Source organism: Chrysochloris asiatica, unplaced genomic scaffold, assembly GCF_000296735.1.
Source record: "Chrysochloris asiatica unplaced genomic scaffold, ChrAsi1.0 scaffold00062, whole genome shotgun sequence".
Classification (NCBI taxonomy): Eukaryota; Metazoa; Chordata; class Mammalia; order Afrosoricida; family Chrysochloridae; genus Chrysochloris; species Chrysochloris asiatica.
The window spans coordinates 15657208-15669032 of NW_006408580.1; the positions used below are offsets into that span (position 1 = coordinate 15657208).

The 11825-nt window shown below is 40.7% G+C and overlaps 2 pseudogenes; both read right to left on the reverse strand.

Annotated features, from left to right (window-relative positions):
- Positions 1-2588: 2588 nt before the first annotated feature.
- LOC102824092 lies at positions 2589-3107 on the reverse strand (annotated as a pseudogene).
- A 455-nt stretch (positions 3108-3562) lies between these two features.
- Positions 3563-6673, reverse strand: LOC102821688 (annotated as a pseudogene).
- Positions 6674-11825: the final 5152 nt, after the last annotated feature.

Below are 11825 nucleotides of genomic sequence, written 5' to 3' on the forward strand. Positions count from 1 at the left end.
TCAATCCATCACAGCATTTAGGTTATATCCCAGTTGATTTATCCAAGATTCCCAGTGACCTCATAGAGAAATGAAAGGGTTAACATACCCTTCAAGCTAAGCTGCCTATCTGTTTACCAGCTAATAAGTTAGCTGATAAGTAAAAAGCACTGCTAAGTGTCAACGCCAATCAGTTACACTCCCTGCTTTTCTAGTTTCCACTGAATTATGTAGTGGGTGGGAATGATTGGCCACTCAAAGGAGACCACCTGTGGGGATCTTCCACCAGAAGTAGAATCAAAACCCCTACAAATATATTCTCAGGGTGCCCTCTAAATCTCTCTCCTAACATGCTTCAAAATTTAGCATCTTTTTCAATCCCATGAGAAATTTAATCACGTTCTTGAAAATACCCAGAGCCACAGAACAGCCCTCTTGGTCAAATCTAGCTGATTAAGTCAGCTGGTACGTAAAGCTTTTCAAGGCACAGAAGGTCTTATTGGGTAAAGTTGCTTCTTATATAATACAATGGAACCGTGTACTAAACAGTTTCAAAGTTGAGAAGCATCCAAACATGTCACTTATAAAGAAGTCACAATTTTAGTTAGCTTTGTTTTTCTTAGACTTTGGTATTGAAACACTGTCTACATTCTTGACATGAGAAAATGACATGGCCACTTCAGTGCCTCTACATTTTGTGTAAAAAACTCAAAAGCAAAGCTGGACATGGTATAGCAAGACGCAATATACTGCTGCACAAACAAAATCTAAATTATATATAAATGCATACCCCCACCCCAGCACCCCTTTCTTCCCCAACTACCTGACCAAAGCAATGCCGAAGGTCCTTCTCTCTAGGGACAGCGCAGTTAGTGAAGTCCAGCACCCAGGATGCTCAGTGTCTCTTGCCTTATAGTGATAGTTACAGCCCTGCAGGCTCCCAATGGAGATGGATGCTCTACTGTCTGGCCAGTTCCACAAGTAAGAAAAGTCTTACAGCTGCATTTGAAGCAGCCACAAACCTAGCTGCACTCAAAGATCTGGAGTCCTAGGTGTTAACCTTTCAAACTCGCTAACTGGATTATTCTCTAATGGAATCTTGTGTGCTCCTAATATTTCAGCAGAATCAACACAGGAGGATGCTCCTCTGGGCTCTGAAGCTCCAAAGGCATTGCTGAGGCATGCTGACTGGTGAGGGTCATGTATAAGAGGAGTTATACAATGAGCTAACAACTGAAGTTGATATAAATTATTTTAAAGTAAGTTATCTGGGCCATTTGCTTCTGCTTTACATTGCATTCCAGAATCATTTTTATACTTTTAAGTTTATATACTAGTTCATTTAAACAAGTATCTATGCAATCACCTTTTAGGTGTTTTCACTTAATTTAATAACAGCTTAATGAGCTATTATGTAAATCTAGGGAAAAGTACTTAATTAACCTTAAGGAAGACAATACTGTGCTAATTCACAGTAAGGAAGGAAAGCAGTGTAAACAGAGTTTGACATCACAGTCAATAACTCGAAAAGCCTTTTTGTCTAAATGTTGCAAAGTTTTCCCCAAAGCACTTATAGCAATTTATATCAAGAAATCCTAAATTTAGGGGTATGGAGGCTATGATTCCATTTAAGGCAGAAAGTTACCAGTTTCATGATTGTAATACATAATTCTTACATGTTGTTTGTAGGGGGCCATCGAGTCAGTTCCAGTTCATAGCGACCTTAAGCACAACAGAATGAAATATTGCCTGGTCCTGTGCCCTCCTCACAACTCCCCACGGACTTAAGATAATTGTACCTTCAAAAGTTCCTAACTCACTGTTCTTGATGTTCAGAAGCATTGCTCAATCTCTAGTACATGCACTGAATATAAATAACTACAAGGAGGTTCTAAAAATCTGAATTAACATTATGCTGTGCAAACAAAACAAAACACCAACAAACAAACCTTGAACAACCTATGTTGTTGTTGTTGTTAAGTGCCATCGAGTCGGGTCCGACCCATAGCGACCCTGTACAGGGTTTCCGAGGGTGTAAATCTTTACGGGAGTAGAAAGCCTCATCTTTCTCCCGCAGAGCGGCTGGTAGTTTCGAACCGCTGACCTTAAGGTTCGCAGCCCGATTCGTAACCACTACGCTACCAGAGTATGTAAATACCCTGACTAAAATGTTGGCTGTACTACACAATCCCCCTTCAGTGCAGCAATGATAGTTGATTTGGATGTACCATTTTTTTGTTTCTAAGGTCTTAAAATTTTAAAAACTTTTGTTTTTAAATATCATCTTGCTTCGAAAAGACTAATAAATTGCTACCAAATCACAAATCCATTTTCACTTAGTCTGAATAAAATCCAGCATAAATGTTTATTTTTGGTGGTTTTTTGTTGTTGTTCTGTGGATAATGGCTTTGTCCCAACAGCTTTCTTCCTAAGAGCTGACCACAGTTGAAGCTAACATATTGGCTGTAAACTGCACAGATGGAAGATACAGTTAAGTCTGCCTTTTGTTTGTGCCTTAAGTCTCAAGATCTTGCTAGGACAGTTCTTCCAGGCTAATAGTCAGGTAGTTGTTGCACCTGATCCTATTTGAATTCGAGATGGTTTAAACATCAGCCAAGCTTAGTGATTTGGAGGTCCCCGCTTATCTTTATGGTGTCAATTGCAGATAATGTTGGGATGCGGTGGAAAAAATAAAAAAGTTGGCGTCCATCTACAAACACTTTGAACCGCTGCTGCTCACAGTGAATTTCAAGTTTGAAAGGCTGATCCGGGATGAATGGAAAATAAGGGATTGCTGACTGCTCTTCACCCTTCTTCCCAGACACACAAGAATTTCTAAGTAGTTGCTTGTCTGTGAACACAGCTTTGAGTTCAATTGCTACATCTGCAGGAGGATATTCCGAATCACCACAGGTCAAGCTGAATGTAAAGCTCTTTGGTTTGGCGTCTACGATGCCCATCACTAACACCTTCTTACCTGGCTTGATACCACCTTTAATATGTCCACAAAATGGAACTAGCAGCTGTGTAACGTATTTGTCCGCCGGAATTGGAGACCTCAAAGAGTTCTTTAACTGCCCACCGTCCAGTTTCTCTACGGCATCATTGTCATCCACCGATCCCGACATCTTCCTACACAGCGTGGCGCGGTGCTCAGCTTCTGGCCAGGAACCAGTGGCGGATGTGGGAGGAAGGCGGTGATTCCTGGCGGTCCTGCGCTGGGCAGGGGCATGGTCCCTACGCAACAATGGATTTTGCAGACACAAAAGCGCATGACAAAATTACCAAAATAAGTACATTTTCAAGGTTGTTTGGTTCTAGCAATATTAACTTTCCTGTACTTTGAGATACCTGAACATTTGCATTTTGAATTCTACACATATGACAGTTCAAACTGTCATCTGTTTGTTTTCATCCTGGTTCACGCAACACAAACAACAAAGGCGAGGCTTGAGTCATCACTAAGTGCCACTGGGGAGTCATTGTCTATGCCATCCATTGTTTGCTAGGCCTGAGCCTAACACAGGCTGAGGTCCTGGCTGCTGGACTGGTCTCCTTCCTCCAGTTATTCTGGATACTAGTCTTAGAGAATGGGGTGAATGGGGTACCTCCATTCTTGCACTGAGAAGACAGGAATTAGACCTCTCCTAACAGACCTAATCATGTGCTGGGAAGGCCTGCTTTCCCTCTGGGAATTACAGTGAACAGCGCCATTCCATATCTGAATTGGGGAACGGCTTCAACTATGGAAAGAAAACCATAACCTTATTGGCTCTAATCTTTGGTTTAAATTTCTCACGGTGACATTAGTTCTAGCCACGTTCTCCCACACATGTGCTAGCCCTCCCTCTGTCTGCGTTCACTATCCTCGGTCTGGTTTGTGTGATCATGGGGGGCTCGAGTCCTGGGAAGGCCAACTGGGCCCCTCACCCCACTCCGTAATCTCCCAAATGTGGAGTAAAATGTGTCTACTGGGTTCTGCTCCCCTGAGCTTCGCCTAATCTTTGTAATGCTAGAACTCCTCCCTCTGATAAAGAAGTTTGGCTTCTTTATCGGCTAGCCACAGGGCTACTTGATCTCGGAGACACATTTCTCTCATGATCATTACTAATATCCGTGAGTGGAGTGCCCATATCTTCTTCGATGAGAATTTCAAATCTTCTATTAATGTGGATTTCCAGACTGAAACAAAACTCTCCATTGTTTGTGTTTGTTCGATTCACAGCTCTCCAAATTTGGTTCCCATTTTGTCCACTTCGAGGGGCATTTCCGGTACGACAAAAAGAAGTTCTTGGCGGACTTCCGAATCCGCCATTCGAAGTGGACAAAATGGGAACCAAACATGGAGAGCTGTGAATCGAACAAACAGTGGAGAGTTTGAGCATTCCTGGCGGACTTCGAAGTCTTTGGGGTTTGCTTCATTTCACTAATTTCTCAAGTTACATTGAGATGCTAGTTGTTCCTACATACGGTCTAACCACTGCTGTAGCTCTTCTGATGTTATTTCTCCGGAGGTGCCTAACAGTAATCTCCATCACTGTTTTCATTCATAAACTGGTAAAATAGGTTTCTTTGCGGAGACTCTATTGAGTCATTTTCACTAGGAGTATGGTCTGGAAATGAAGCTCCTTCATCATCGGCATCTGATCTAGCTGGGCGGATTCATACTGAGATATCCTGGTTTTCTTCTTTTCCCTTCAACATGTTTTAACTAAACGCCCATGTATACTTGTTTTGTGCGCTCTCCCTCTGCCCAGCCGAAACCCAAGTTAACGCTTACTTTAGTGACTTTGACCCACTCGGGACCTGGACTTATTTCAGATTCTGTTTTAATTTAGAACTAGAATGAAAGACTTACTGGGATGAAAGTAGCTTTCTGACACATGAGATTCGAGAGGCTGGAGAAGGAAAAGGACTGAGGGTGGTTAATATTTCTTGAGCACCTACTATGTGTCAGAAGTTGTGCTAAATTCCTTATATGATTTAATCTTCCGAGGTAAATAATCTTGCTGATATCTTATTGCTAAGGAGATTAAAACTCAGGGAGGTTAAGTAACGTGTCCAATGTTACACAGCTATTAAGTAACAGAACCAATATTACACAGATATTAAAATCAGGTTGCCTTGGCTCCCAAGTGATTCTCTTTTCGCTACATCACACTCTAAAAATAAAATGGGTAGCCCTCATGAGATAATGTATTTCTGGGCACTGGCAGTGTATTCAAGCAACAACTAGATGATTATGTCTTGGGGTGTGGATATTCATTCACTGATGCAGAGTTGGAGCACATGCTTTTTAAGATTCCTTCCAACTCCATGCTCTAACAAGATGTGACTAACTATAATATATCACTCTCGCTGTCTTCTGGGACAGCTTCTTTAACCATAATTAGAATTACTTTTTTTGGACAAAGGCATCCTCTTCAGAAGAAGGAACTGAACAAATATACCCGTGAATGTTTCTTTAGAGGATCAGCCCAGCAGTTGGTCTCCTACCCATACTACTCAGCCCTCACCATTCTCCTGAAGACTTTCTTTTGGTTCTCACAGGGCAGACTCAAAATGCCAGCAAGTTAACATTCTTGGATAGGAGTATTCAAAAAACGACAGATGGAAATTGAAAGATAAATGGTCAATCTCCCTTGCCCCTTTCTGTTTTGTTCTTTGTTTTTGTTTTGAGAAAGAAAACATTGTCCTGGACATTGTAGGATGTTTAGCAGCACCCTTGGCTTCTATCAACCAGATGCCAATAGCACCTTCTCCCAGTTGTAACCAAAAATATCTTCAGACATTTGCCAGTTGTTTCTTGGGCGGCACATTACCATCAGTGGAGAGCCACTACTTATTTGAGTTCTGAGTTGGAGTGGGCTATAGGTAAGCTTCTCAGTGAATGCCAGAGTGGAGTGCACAGGTGGGCCGAGAAGGAGGCTCTTTGTGTGTGTGGTTTAGGAAGAGGAAAATGATGAACCAATTCTTTCTATTTCATACCTCTGCCTGATAACCAGTCATTCCTTACCCAAAGAAGATGACTAGTCAGAATTAAACTGTAACCCTTACAGTTCCTTTTAGAAAAATGACAAGCACACAGAGACCATTTTGCTGTTTGTGTAACATCAGCTTTCAAGTGAGTTCAGGATGGTGGGCAGTTCCTTAAGCAACCATTTCACAGCCTGTCAGTTTCTGAGTTGCTAGGCATGTTTTGGCTTTTAAGTACTTGTGTACAGCTATTTAAAAAAAAAAAAAAAATCAATATGCGGTTCCAATATGTGGCAAACTGCCAATCAGAATAAATACTGCCAATCAGAATAGAGGGTCAGACAAAAGATGCTGTTGCTTGACCTGATATATGTGCAAATGAGATCCCTGCAGAGATGACAGATTTTCAGAGATGGTAAAAGAAAATGTAGATGTATGCTCAAAACCCCCTGTATTTAGGAGTAACAAAGATAAATAAATACAGGTTCATCCATAAGATAAAATCTTTTTAAAATCCATTAGATTTCAGATTAAAAAACGTACTGATCAAGGTTTCTCCTTACCACTGTTGTCCAATACCTTCCACAGTTTAGTAGGGAAGTAAGCTATGGCAGATACTGTAGGACTCCCGGCTCAAATTCCCTTTGGGTCCCTTCAACCAGTTTGTGTTCAGTACCAGATTCTGCGTGCTGTTTTGCATGACTAACACCAACGGCATTGTTTGAAGTATCCTCACTTGAACATAGATCCTGGGAGTATATATCCCCCTGGGGAAACCCATAGTCATGGTCAGAAATATGAAAGTCCACTTTTCTTGCCTCCTGTTGAAATAAATTCTAGATATAATTTACCCTCCAGAGCGCCATCTCTGGATCAGGAAGAAACTGAGATTTTTCCTGAAATTTCAACTCTGTGTGACTTGCTCTTTCTTCTGTCCTGCTTTTCCCACTTTTGTTTGGTCTCCCTTGGAAGCACTTTCCCAATAAATCACTTGCATAGGAATCCTATCTCAGGGTCAACACTTTCTTAGGACTACACTGCAGTGTGTGTGTGAGGGGGTGGGGGTGGGGAAGGTGGTTGGGAGGCATGGAGTAAAGATTGCGGTGCATTGCTGGTTGGAAGGCATGTAGTAAGGATTGCAGGGCAGTAAGTCGCTGCCTGCAGAGGCCATGATGCCTGTAGTCCCAAGCCTGCCCACCAGTGATGTATCAACCCTGGCTTTGGGGTGCCTCATTGTCTCCCTTCTTCTGTTTGTCTGTGTATTCTTTCGCTATCCCTATCGCCGCTGGATCTCCCCTCCTCGTGAACCAAACACTTGTGACAACTATGTCGAGGGAAACCCCCGGCACACGGGGCATTCTGCAATCTTACCCTATCCGACAAGGTTGTTATTGTTGTTAAGTGCTGTCGAGTTGGTTCTGATTTATAGCAACCTTGTCCAGGGTTTCTGAGGAGCAGCTGGTGTGTTTGAACCACCGACCTTGTGGTTAGCAGTCCAGTGCTTATCCTATAGCGCCACACCATGACTCTATCCTACAAGGTTATTGCTAAGTGTCGTCGAGTTGGTTCTGATTCATAGCAACCCTGTGTAGGATGTCCAAGGAGTGGTTGATGAGTTTGAACCACTGACCTTGTGGTTAGCAGTCCACTGCTTATCCTACAGCACCATACCATGACCCCACTCTATAAGGTAGGCACTCATTAAATATATTTTTGCTCTGGTGGATGATGTTCTTGCAATGGAGAACTTAGAAAATAAATAGACCCCTGCTACTTATTCTGCTGCACAAGACATCTTTAAAGTGTTCAAGAGTAAAGATGTCAGTTTGAGGACTAAGGTGCACCTAGCCCAAGCTATTTTCAATAGGCATGTGAAGGAGCTCTAGAAGTGTAGTGTGTTACAAATCAGGCTGCTGATCTCATGGTCAGCAGTTTGAAACTACCAGCTGTTCTGTGGGAGAAAGATGAGGCTTTCTGCTCCTGTAAATATTTACACCCTCAGAAACCCTATACAGGGTCACTATGAGTTGGAACCGACTCCACGGCACACCACTACCACCACCACAACATGCATGTGAAAGTTGGATAGTAAGGAAGACCATAGATTTGATACATTTGAGTTATGGTGTTGGAGAAAAATATTGAAAGTGCCTTGCTTAGAACAAAAAAATCTATGTTGGAAGAAGTACAGCCAGAATGCTCCTTAGAAGCTAGGATGGTGAGATTTCGTCTCTCATACTTCAGATATATTATCAGGAGGGATAAGTTCCTGGAGAAGGACATCATGCTAGGTAAAGTTGAAGTTCAGCAAAAAAGAAGAAGATACCCAATGAAATGGATTGGGCTCAAGTTTAACAAAGATTGGGAGGATGGTATAGGACCTAGCAGTGTTCTGTTATACATAAAGTCACTATGAAGAGGTATCAAATGGATGACATGTAACAACAACATCAACTACTGCTATTTATGCACTGTCCCCCATCCCTGCCTCCCACTCCCCACCCCCACCCCACTGCCTCTACAGCTGACATGGCCATAAAGGACCTCAGGAAGTGTTCCTGAAGCTCACTTTGTCAAGGGAAGTAAGAGAAGCTGGCTTTGCTCATGTTTTAAGTGACTTGGATTGTGGCTATTCAAAGCTGTGCTTCTGTGCATTCCTACTTGAAAGGACATTTCCACAGAGGATAGTAACTCAGCAAAGCAAATCTGTAGCAAGGGAATTTGGATGAAGACCATTTTGGCATCTACTTTGAGCACATACTAGAATTGAGTAAGGAGCCCTGGTGATGCAGTAATTAAGTACTTGACTGCTAACCATAAATCCACCAGTTGCTCTGTGGGAGAAATGTGTGGCAGTCTGCTCCCTTAAAGATTATAGCTTTGGCAACCCTATGGGGCATCCTACTCTATCATATAATGTTGCTATGAGTTGGAAAAAAACCATGGCAGTAGGTTTTTTTTTTATTATTATTATTATTAGGTTTGGGAACATCTCCACAGTTACAAAAGTGATTGATAATACAGCACTAATTTTCAGGTGCTTTCTACCTGTTTGGCAGTGTTTTTTCATGGATTATTTCATTTCATTCTTGAGCCTACTTATGGAATATTGTTGTTGTTGTTGTTAGGTGCTGTTGAGTCAGCTCTGACTCATTTCGACCCAATGTACAATAGAACAAAAACACTTCCTGAGTCTGCACCAGCCTCACAATCATTACGTTTGAGCCCATTGCTGCTGCTACTGTGTCAATCTGTTTCATGAAGAGTCTTCTTCCTTTTCACTGACCTACTTTAGCAAGCAGGATGCCCTTCTTTAGGGACTGGTTCCTCCTGGCAGGATGTCCAAAGTATGTAAAACAAAGTCTTGCCATCCTCACTTCTAAGGAGCATTCTAACTGTCCTTCACCCAACACAGATTAATTTATTCTTCTGGCAGTCCGTGGTGTATTCAGCATTCTTCAGCAACCCCTTAATTCAAAGGCCTCAATTCTTCTTCAATTTTTCTTATTCATTGTCCAGTTTTCACATGCTTATGAGGTGGATGAAGATACCATGGCTTAGGCAAGGTGCACTTGAGTTCTCAAACTTACATCTTTGCTTTATAACATTTTGTTGTTGTTGTTGTTAAGTGTCATTGAGTCAGATGCAACTCATAGCTACCCTGTATAGGGTTTCCGAGAAGCAGATGGTAAATTTAAATTGTTGACCTTTGGGTTCAAAGTGACCTTGCAGTCCAGTGCATTATCCTGCAGCACCGCACCAGGACTTCTTAAAGAGAGAGGTCTTTTGTATCAGAATAGCCCAATTCAATATATTCTTTTATGTCTTGACTGCTGATTCCATGAATGTTGATTGTGGATCAAAGTAAAATTAAATACTTGATAACTTCAATATTTTCTCTGTTTATCATGATATTGCTTATGGATCTAGTTATGAGGATTTTTGTTTTCTTTATGTTGAAATATAGTCCATCTTGCAGGCTGTATTGTAGTCTCTGATCTTCATTAGTAATTGCTTCAAGTCCTCTTTACTTGCAGCAAGCAAGGTTGTGTGATTTGCATATTACAGGTTGTTAATAAATCTTCTTCCAATCCTGATGCAGTGTTCTTCATATAGTCCAGTTTCTTGAATTATTTACTTAAAATACATACCTTTTTTGCTTTTAAACCAGGTAATATATTCTTGTTCAGTTTGAAAGACTGCCTCTTGGTCTATGTACAGGTTCCACATGAACACACTCAAGTGTTCTAGAATTCCCATTCTTCACAGTGTTAACCTGTTAACCATTGTTTGTTATGATCCACATAGTCACATGCCTTTGAATAGTCAGTAAAACACAGGTAAACTTATTTCTGGTATTCTCTGCTTTCATTTTCATTTTACAGGCAAGGAAACTGAGATTCAAAGTGGTAGAGCTACCTGCCTAACGTTATACTGGTAGCAAGCAGCCAAGCTAGCATTTGAACCCATGTCCATCTGATTACAAATGCTAGGTGTTGGATCTCCCACTAGAGTGTGACTTTGATATGAGCTTTCTTTTCTCCAATGTGAGAAGGAAGAGCTTTGTCAAATTTGCACAAGCAAACTATCCCATCTAAGAATGTTTATATAAACATTTTTTTCTTTTCCAAAAGCAATAAGTAAACATACAGGAAATTGAAATATATTAAATGAGCCTGACATGCTGCAATACAGAAAGTATATTATATGGTGAAGTTTTCTCTAAGCTTAGCACTTTCTTATTACAAGGTCACAACAATGATTAATGGCTTATGTAGAAGGTAGAAAATGATCATTTTGTTTGCAGACATTTGGAGGATATTGGATTCAATATAATTTATTTCCTATTGAGTGCTTGCTATGGTTTTTCTTGGGTTTGAGATTTTGTTTTTCTCCATCCTTTCTACTCCCAGACTCGTTTTGCCCTATAATCAAGGCCAATAAGGCTGCAGAAAGACTCCTGTTTCATCCAATTAATTCCCACCAGGATTGAAAAAATGTGCCTATTCCTGAATTCAAACAGTTTTTGCAAACCTCAAATGCAACATGAGAACATTTTTGGATTGCAACATTTATGCAAAAAATGGACAATATAGCCTGTATTTAGATACAGGACATGAAGTCATATTTTAAGTTAAACAATGAATTTTAAGTTAAACAATGACGCCAATCTTCTTTTTTGAAGAATTTAGGGTGTCAATTTTCAGCATTACAGAAAATATAAGTTGCATTATTTTTTCCTCACTTAGAACTAGATTTAAAGTTTAGGACAAAACTGTCCTTTTGGGGACATAAATCTTGTTTCCTCTGAGTAGAATATATCTTTATACTTAATAGAAACTTCATGAATGTGTTCTAATTGTGAAATTGCCCCAGGCAAATGGAATTTTGGAAAAGAAAATGCTGAGTATGGAATCGCTAGGCTGAAAAAGACTCTGTGAGAACATCCCCTTACCTTTCAACTGTGCATTTTTCCTATGTTGGAGGGTTTATGAATATGAAGTTTCATCTTTAGTGTTCCTTCACATGACATGTTTTAGTTAATGGTGGTGTGTTTGGATAATCACAAAAAGTCACTAGTAGTTAATAAAATATCTGGAACCTAAAGTATCCAATGGAGTCTTGGTGTGGCACTGTGGGTTAATGCGCTGGACTACAAAGTCAGTTTGAACCTCAAGGTCGGCAGTTCAAGCTCACTAGCTACTTCTTGGAAACTCTATACAGGGTCTCTATGGGTCAGAACCAACTCGATGGCATGTAACAACTATAACAAAAGTACCCAATACAACTTTGTAGAAGGAATAAATGAAAAGATGAAGAGATGGAGTGAATACTAGAAAGTTAAGGATGGAATTCTTGATGATAAGACT